The 6,885-nt window shown below is 43.8% G+C and overlaps 1 pseudogene; it reads left to right on the forward strand.

The window, feature by feature from the left end:
• Positions 1-1,118: 1,118 nt before the first annotated feature.
• LOC100588582 lies at positions 1,119-1,743 on the forward strand (annotated as a pseudogene).
• The last annotated feature ends 5,142 nt before the right edge of the window (positions 1,744-6,885 follow it).

Raw genomic sequence — 6,885 nt, forward strand, 5'->3', positions numbered from 1 at the left:
TTACTAAAATTTGGCCGGGTGTGGTGGCCAATGCCTGTAATCCTAGCACTTTGGGAGGCTGAGGTGGGCTTATCACTTGAGGTCAGGAGTTCGATACCAGCCTGGCCAACATGGCAAAACCCCATCTCTACTGAAAATACAAAAATCAGCCAGCCATGGTGGTGGGCGCCTGTAATCCCAGCTACTCAGGAGGCTGAGGCAGGAGAATTGTTTGAACCTGGGAGGAGGAGCCTGCAGTGAGCCGAGATAATACTACTGCACTCCAGCCTGAGTGACAGAGCAAGACTGTCAAAAAAAAAAAAAAAATTACTAAAACGTGTCTTTGTATTATCTGTATCTACTTTTTAAATTCTGTTGTGATCAGAGGCCACAGATATCTGTATGATACTGATTGTTTTAAATTTAATGACACATTTTGTACCTAATAAAGTGTATACCTTTCAATCATATTTTCTAACCAGAATGCAACTAAGTTAGAAGTCAATTTTTTGAAATGGTAAGAAATCTTAAAACACAGGTTAACATTTCCACGTGTGCTTGAGAAGAATGAGTATAATCTAACTGTTGGGGGATTATGTTCATTAAGTCATGCCTGTCAATTTTAATTGAAATCTTCTATGTCTTTACAAATTTTGTCTTTTTGATCTATCAATAATTAATTAAGGTGCATTAAAATCTCCTACTACTGTGGCAGATTGAAGTACTTCTTGTAGTTATTTTCAATTTTTGTTTTATATTTTTTAGATTTTATAGAAGTGGATGCAAATTTATAACTGTTGTATCTTACTGGTGAATTAAACTTCTTATCACTGTATATTGACCCTCTTTACCTTTAATAATGCATTTTTCTTAAAAACTATTTTGTTTGATGTTTATTATTTTTCTGGTGTATCTCTTATCCTACTTTTACTTATAAGCTTTCTATTTTCTTAGTTTCATCTACGTCTCTTATAATTAATATATGGCTAAATTTAGAAAACAAATCAAACATGACAATCTTAGTCTTTCTACTGGCAGGTTTGGTCCACTTACATTTATTGTGATTATTAAAATATTTGGACTTTGGGGTAGTACAGCTCTTTCTTTTCTGTCTGGAGGCAGCCTTCAGGTAAGCCAAGATGGGTGCATACAAGTACATCCAGGAGCTACGGAGAAAGAAGCAGTCTGATGTCATGCGCTTTCTTCTGAGGGTCCCCTGCTGGCAGTACCGCCAGCTCTCTGCTCTCCACAGGGCTCCCTGCCCCACCTGGCCTGATAAAGCGCACCGACTGGGCTACAAGGCCAAAAAGGTTACATTATATGTAGGATTCGTGTTCGCCGTGGTGGCCGAAAACACCCAGGTCCTAAGGGTGCAACTTACGGCAAGCCTGTCCATCAAGGTGTTAACCAGCTAAAGTTTGCTCGAAGCCTTCAGTCCGTTGCAGAGGAGCGAGCTGGACGCCACTGTGGGGCTCTTTAAGAGTCCTGAATTCATACTGGGTTGGTAAAGATTCGGCATACAAATTTTTTGAGGTCATCCTCATCGATCCATTCCATAAAGCTATCAGAAGAAATCCTGACACCCAATGGGTCACCAAACAAGTCCACAAGCACAAGGAGATGCACGGGCTGACATCTGCAGGCCGAAAGAGCCGTGGCCTTGGAAAGGGCCATAGGTTCCACCACACTGTTGGTGGTTCTCGCCGGGCAGCCTGGAGAAGGCGCAATACTCCCCAGCTCTACCGTTACTGCGAATATAAGTAAAGTTTGTAAAATTCATGTCTAATAAACAACTTAGGACAGTCATGTCTGCTTACAGGTGTTATTTTTCTGTTAAAACTAGTCTGCAGATTGTTTCCCGAATGCTTTGTCAAGAAAATTAAAGTGCAATAATGTTTGAAGACAATAAGTGATGGTGTATCTTGTTTCTAGTAAGACAAACTCTTTTGTCTTTGCTTTATCTTATTAGGGAGTTACATGTCAGTGTATAAAACATACTGTGTGGTATAACAGGTTTAAAATAATTTCTGTAAAAGAAGAGTACTGAAACTAGCCCTGTAGATTTGCCTGGTGCATGTGATGAAACCTGCAGCTTTATGGGATGATGGCAATGCTCTGCTTACTTTCAAGTGGCTGGGGTTTTTTTAGTTTGGCAGGTGCGGATTTTTTAAATTGGGCTTTGCTTTAGAAATTGTAGGGTGGGAGGAGGACTTCTTAACTATGTCACGAGTATATTTAGAAAATTATGGGCACAAATCTGGGTTAGCTTGAAGAAAATTGCCTCAGTCTCCACGGTACCATTTTAAGTTCACATAAAAGGTGAAAGCCCCTGGGTCAGTGCCATGGTTTCATGGCATTCAATGATTAGTGGTCGTGCTTTTAACACTGGTGTGTTTTGAAATTGAATGTGAGATAAAATTATCAGCCTTAAGGTTGGTAAGCCAGCAATCAATGCTAGGGTGGGAAGCTGGCGAGCCGGTGGCCATTAGATAAGTACCTTTCCAGTGTGAGCTCACAAGTCAACCCTAAAATACTTAACTGTAACACTAATTTGTGATCATTATGAATCCTTTCAGTCGCATCAGTGGGGAAAGTAGTTGGCTGGAAGTACCTCATTCTTAGTCCAGTCAGTCTTAAAAACATCTTGGAGGCTGGGCGCAGTGGCTCACGCCTGTAATCCCAGCACTTTGGGAGGCCAAGGTGGGTGGATCACTAGGTCAAGAGATCGAGACCATCTTGGCTAAAGCGGTGAAACCCCGTCTCTACTAAAAATACAAAAAATAAGCCAGGCGTGGTGGTGGGCGCCTGTAGTCCCAGCTACTCGGGAGGCTGAGGCAGTAGAATGGCGTGAACTCAGAAGGTGGAGCTTGCAGTGAGCCGAGATCGAGCCATTGTACTCCAGCCTGGGCGACAGGGCGAGACTCCGCCTCAAAAACAAACAAACAAAAAAAAAAACAAAAAAAAATCCTGGGTTACCTACTCTGTCAACTCTCACAGGCTATAGAGAAAGTCATACAAGTGCATGGATTCCAACCATATGTGCTTTCTGTAATTCTTTCTCGTGTTCCTGGCCAAAGTAACCTAAAAATCCCTACCATTCCACAAAGTTGGGCCACCACTCCTACACCCACTTTCACTGTAAGTATACCACCACATTGCATTTCTGTTCTCATCATGTCTTCCAGGAGGCTAGGCTACTGTTTTCCAGGGTGAATTTGAGTGTAAAGGAAATGTAGACAAGGAATTGCCCAATTCTAAATTCTGACTTTGCTGACTTAATTTAAATGCTCATTTCTCTGAACCAATTTTCTCCTCTCTTCTCTAGGCATTTCAAAAGGATCAGTTAATTGATTTCCAGGAAGTACTCATAGCAAGTTCATAAAAGTTCTTGAGACCTACATTTCTTCTCAAAAAAAGAAAAGATATTAAGTCCTAACCAACCATCTGTGTAGACCGGATGTGGCTCCTGGGTGGCCCATTCACCATTCCTGTCTTGGAATCAGTCTCCTTATCTCTCACCTCCATGTGCAACTCCATAGTCAGTCACCAAGATCAAGTCCAGCTCTGGTATATTTCTCAAATAGGAGGACTACACCAAAAAATTTCTTCCCTAGATTCAGATGATAGGCCACTTCTCTCACTCGCATTGAAAGTCACCAGGCCAGGCGCGGTGGCTTACACCTGTAATCCCAGCACTTTGGGAGGCCGAGGCAAGTGGATCACTTGAGGTCAGGAGTTTGAGACCAGCCTGACCAGCATGGTGAAACCCCGTCTCTATCAAAATACAAAATTAGCCCAGTGTGGTGGCCCATGCCTGTAATCCCAGCTACTTGGGAGGCTGAGGCAGGAGAATCGCTTGAGCCCAGGAGGCGGAGGTTGCAGTGAGCTGAGATCGCGCCATTGCACTCCAGCCTGGGCGACAAGAGGGAAACTCTGTCTCAAAGAAGAAGAAAAAAAGAAAGTCACCAAGTTTGTTTATTCATTCTTCATTCATTTGTCCATTCATCATCCATGTAGTCAGTCAGACAAAAATATCTTTGAATGTCTGCCAGATATCCTAAAACAGTATCCTAAAACAGAAGGAAAGAAGACAACAGGTCAGGACGGTAGAGAAAGAGGAGGATGAGGAGATGATAACACCAGCAGCTGTGGTCAGGAAAAGGCCTTCTGTAGGTGGCGTTTGACTAGGACCTGCTTGCAGAGAAAAGGGCAGCTGTGCAAACTGAGGGGTGAGCTTAGCTCAAGGAGAAAGGACAAGTGTAAAGGCCTTGAGATAAGAATGGATTGAGCCAGATTTGTCAGAGGAAATTTGTTAATCCTCTCAGGAGGAACCCACCCAAGGTGGCCCTCCTCCCTAACTCCATTGTCAAGCAATTGGGGCCTGGGTTATCTCTTCAGTTCAGGCTGTGGGCCAAGTCCACCTCTCTACAGGTCCAAGTTTCCAGGAATGTAGTTCTGGCTCTTCCGCTCCCCAGTTGAGACCTAGGGCAAGTTGAGGGGAGCCTGGACCCCTTCCTCTTTGACCATCCCTCTGTTATCTTCCCTGACAGCGGCCCACCTCCGCTCAAGGGCCTGCTTCTTGTTCCTCAGTAGAACCACTTAACCCCTTTCTAATGCTGTTAGATAAAAGTCCAAACTTCCTTAATACCTTTACTGGGCCCTGCACCGTGCGCCTACCCCCTGCCTCCAACCTTCCTTCTCCTTCCTCCAATTCTGCCTCTGCTTTCAGCCTTGCCCAGTCCCCAAAGTCCTGCCCCTTTCCGATATTTCATCTTTGCGCAGGCAGCTCTTTTCTCTCAGAATGCCATTGGCTTCTCCTTCCTCTTACTTGTGAAAGGTGCCACAGAATGTCGAGGCAGTGGAGTCGGGAGCTACTTCTTCCACCTTCTCAGTCCCTTGGTCTGAAAGAGAGTCCCGACGTACTGCATTGTCATCCTTCTGCCTCACTGTGGGCTTTGTCTTGTTTTCTCTCCCTCTCCATCTTGACTGTATCATTGCCCATTTCCCATCTCCCACGTCTCCAGGCTCCTTGCCTGGTTCACCTTTAAGCTCCTCTGCCCTGGTCTCAGTGGATTGTTATTTCCTCTCCCAGCTCCTGGCATGACGATTCATCCACAACAAATACTTATAGAATGAACAATCTGAATAATTAAGCCCCCAAGCACTCAGAGGATGGTCCACCATGGAGCTAAGAGTCATCACAATTTTCAGGTGATGTTACAGATAATGCAGATCCCTTCTCAGCAACTTTAATTTTTTTTTCTTTTTTTGAAACAAGATCTCACTCTGTCACCCAGGCTGGAGTGCAACGGTGCGAACACAGTTCACTGCAGCCTCCACCTCCCAGGCTCAAATGATCCTTCTGCCTCAGCCTCCTGTGTAGCTGGGACCACACACATGCACCACCATGCCCAGCTAATTTTTTGATCCTTTTTAGAGATGGGTCTCATTTTGTTGTCCAAGCCAATATTGAACTCCTGGGCTCAAAAGATCCTGCCTGGGCTTCCCAAAGTACTGGGATTATAGGCTTGAGCCAGCAGCCTGGCCTCAGCATCTTCAATGCATTTATCACAAGCATGGCACTGCCAGCATTTGTCTTCCTTTATACTTGATCAGTAGTTTGCTCAGTATAAATAGAATGCTTGAGTGGAGGGCTTGCTCCCTGCTCAGCTCCACCCAGAGTGTGGCAAGCCCTCCTTGTTGAATGGATGAATGAACAAACACTTCATAAAGCACTTTACACAGATGATTACCTTTTCTCTTCTAAACAACTCTAAGAGATAGATAGGTTCCTTTGTCAAATCCCATTTTACAATGTAGGAAGCATTAAGGCTTAAAGAGATTCAATGATTTACCCAAAGTTAACAAAGCTAATCAGTAATGGGGCTGTGATTTGAACCCCCATGCTGTCATCTTGTTTCATGTTCTAATGCTATGACAAATGTCTTACATGGTGTTGGCCAGCCACATGTGGCTCCTGAGGATTTGAAGCATGGCTGCTACAAATCAAAGTGTGCTCTCAATGTAATGCATGCCCCAGATTTCAAAAATTTAACATAAAAAAAGAATAAAAATATCTAATTTTTGAGCTATGGATTACTTATTACTTGATCTAGGGATTAGTGATGAATTACAAAAGGAGACCAAACAATTCTTAATAATTCAAAGGGAGAAAACTGGTAGACACTACCTCAATCAGTAATCACAGTTAGCCCCACCAGGATGGGACCATGACACCGTGAGCCCTGTTATAGGGTACAGTGGGAGCCAAAAGCATCATTTAGGTCTCATATTTGCAAAACCTTTTAAGCCTGAATCTAATAATGAAGAAGTAATCAGACACATCCAGATGGTGGGGTACTCTATAAAACAGGTGCTCTGTAATCTTCAAAAATGCCAGTATCTTAAGAAGTGAAGGAAGGCTGAGAAATTTTTCCAGATTATAGGAGACTAAAGACACGTAACAACAAAACACAATATGTGATCCCAGTTTGCATCCTGGATCGGAGGAAAGAATGTGAGCTTACTTTGAGCTACTCGGGAGGCTGAGGCAGGAGAATCACTTGAACCCGGGAGGCAGAGGTTGCAGTGAGTGATATATATATGTATCACTACAACCTCGAACTCCTGGCTCCTTAACGTACCAGGCTCAAATGATCCACCCACCTCAGCCTCTCTAGCTAGGACCACAGGCACATGCTATCATGCCTGGCTAATTTTTTAAATGTTTGGTAGAGACAGGGTCTCTCTATGTTACCCAGGCTGGTTGTGAACTCCTGGGTTCAAGTGATCTTCCCGCCTCGGCCTCCCGAAGTGCTAGGATTACAGGCATGAGCCACTATGACTTGCCCATAAAATACATTTAAATACCTGAATTCATGATACTTGGGGGGGAAAGAAAAGAAC

The sequence above is a fragment of the Nomascus leucogenys genome, chromosome 22a (assembly GCF_006542625.1).
Source record: "Nomascus leucogenys isolate Asia chromosome 22a, Asia_NLE_v1, whole genome shotgun sequence".
Classification (NCBI taxonomy): Eukaryota; Metazoa; Chordata; class Mammalia; order Primates; family Hylobatidae; genus Nomascus; species Nomascus leucogenys.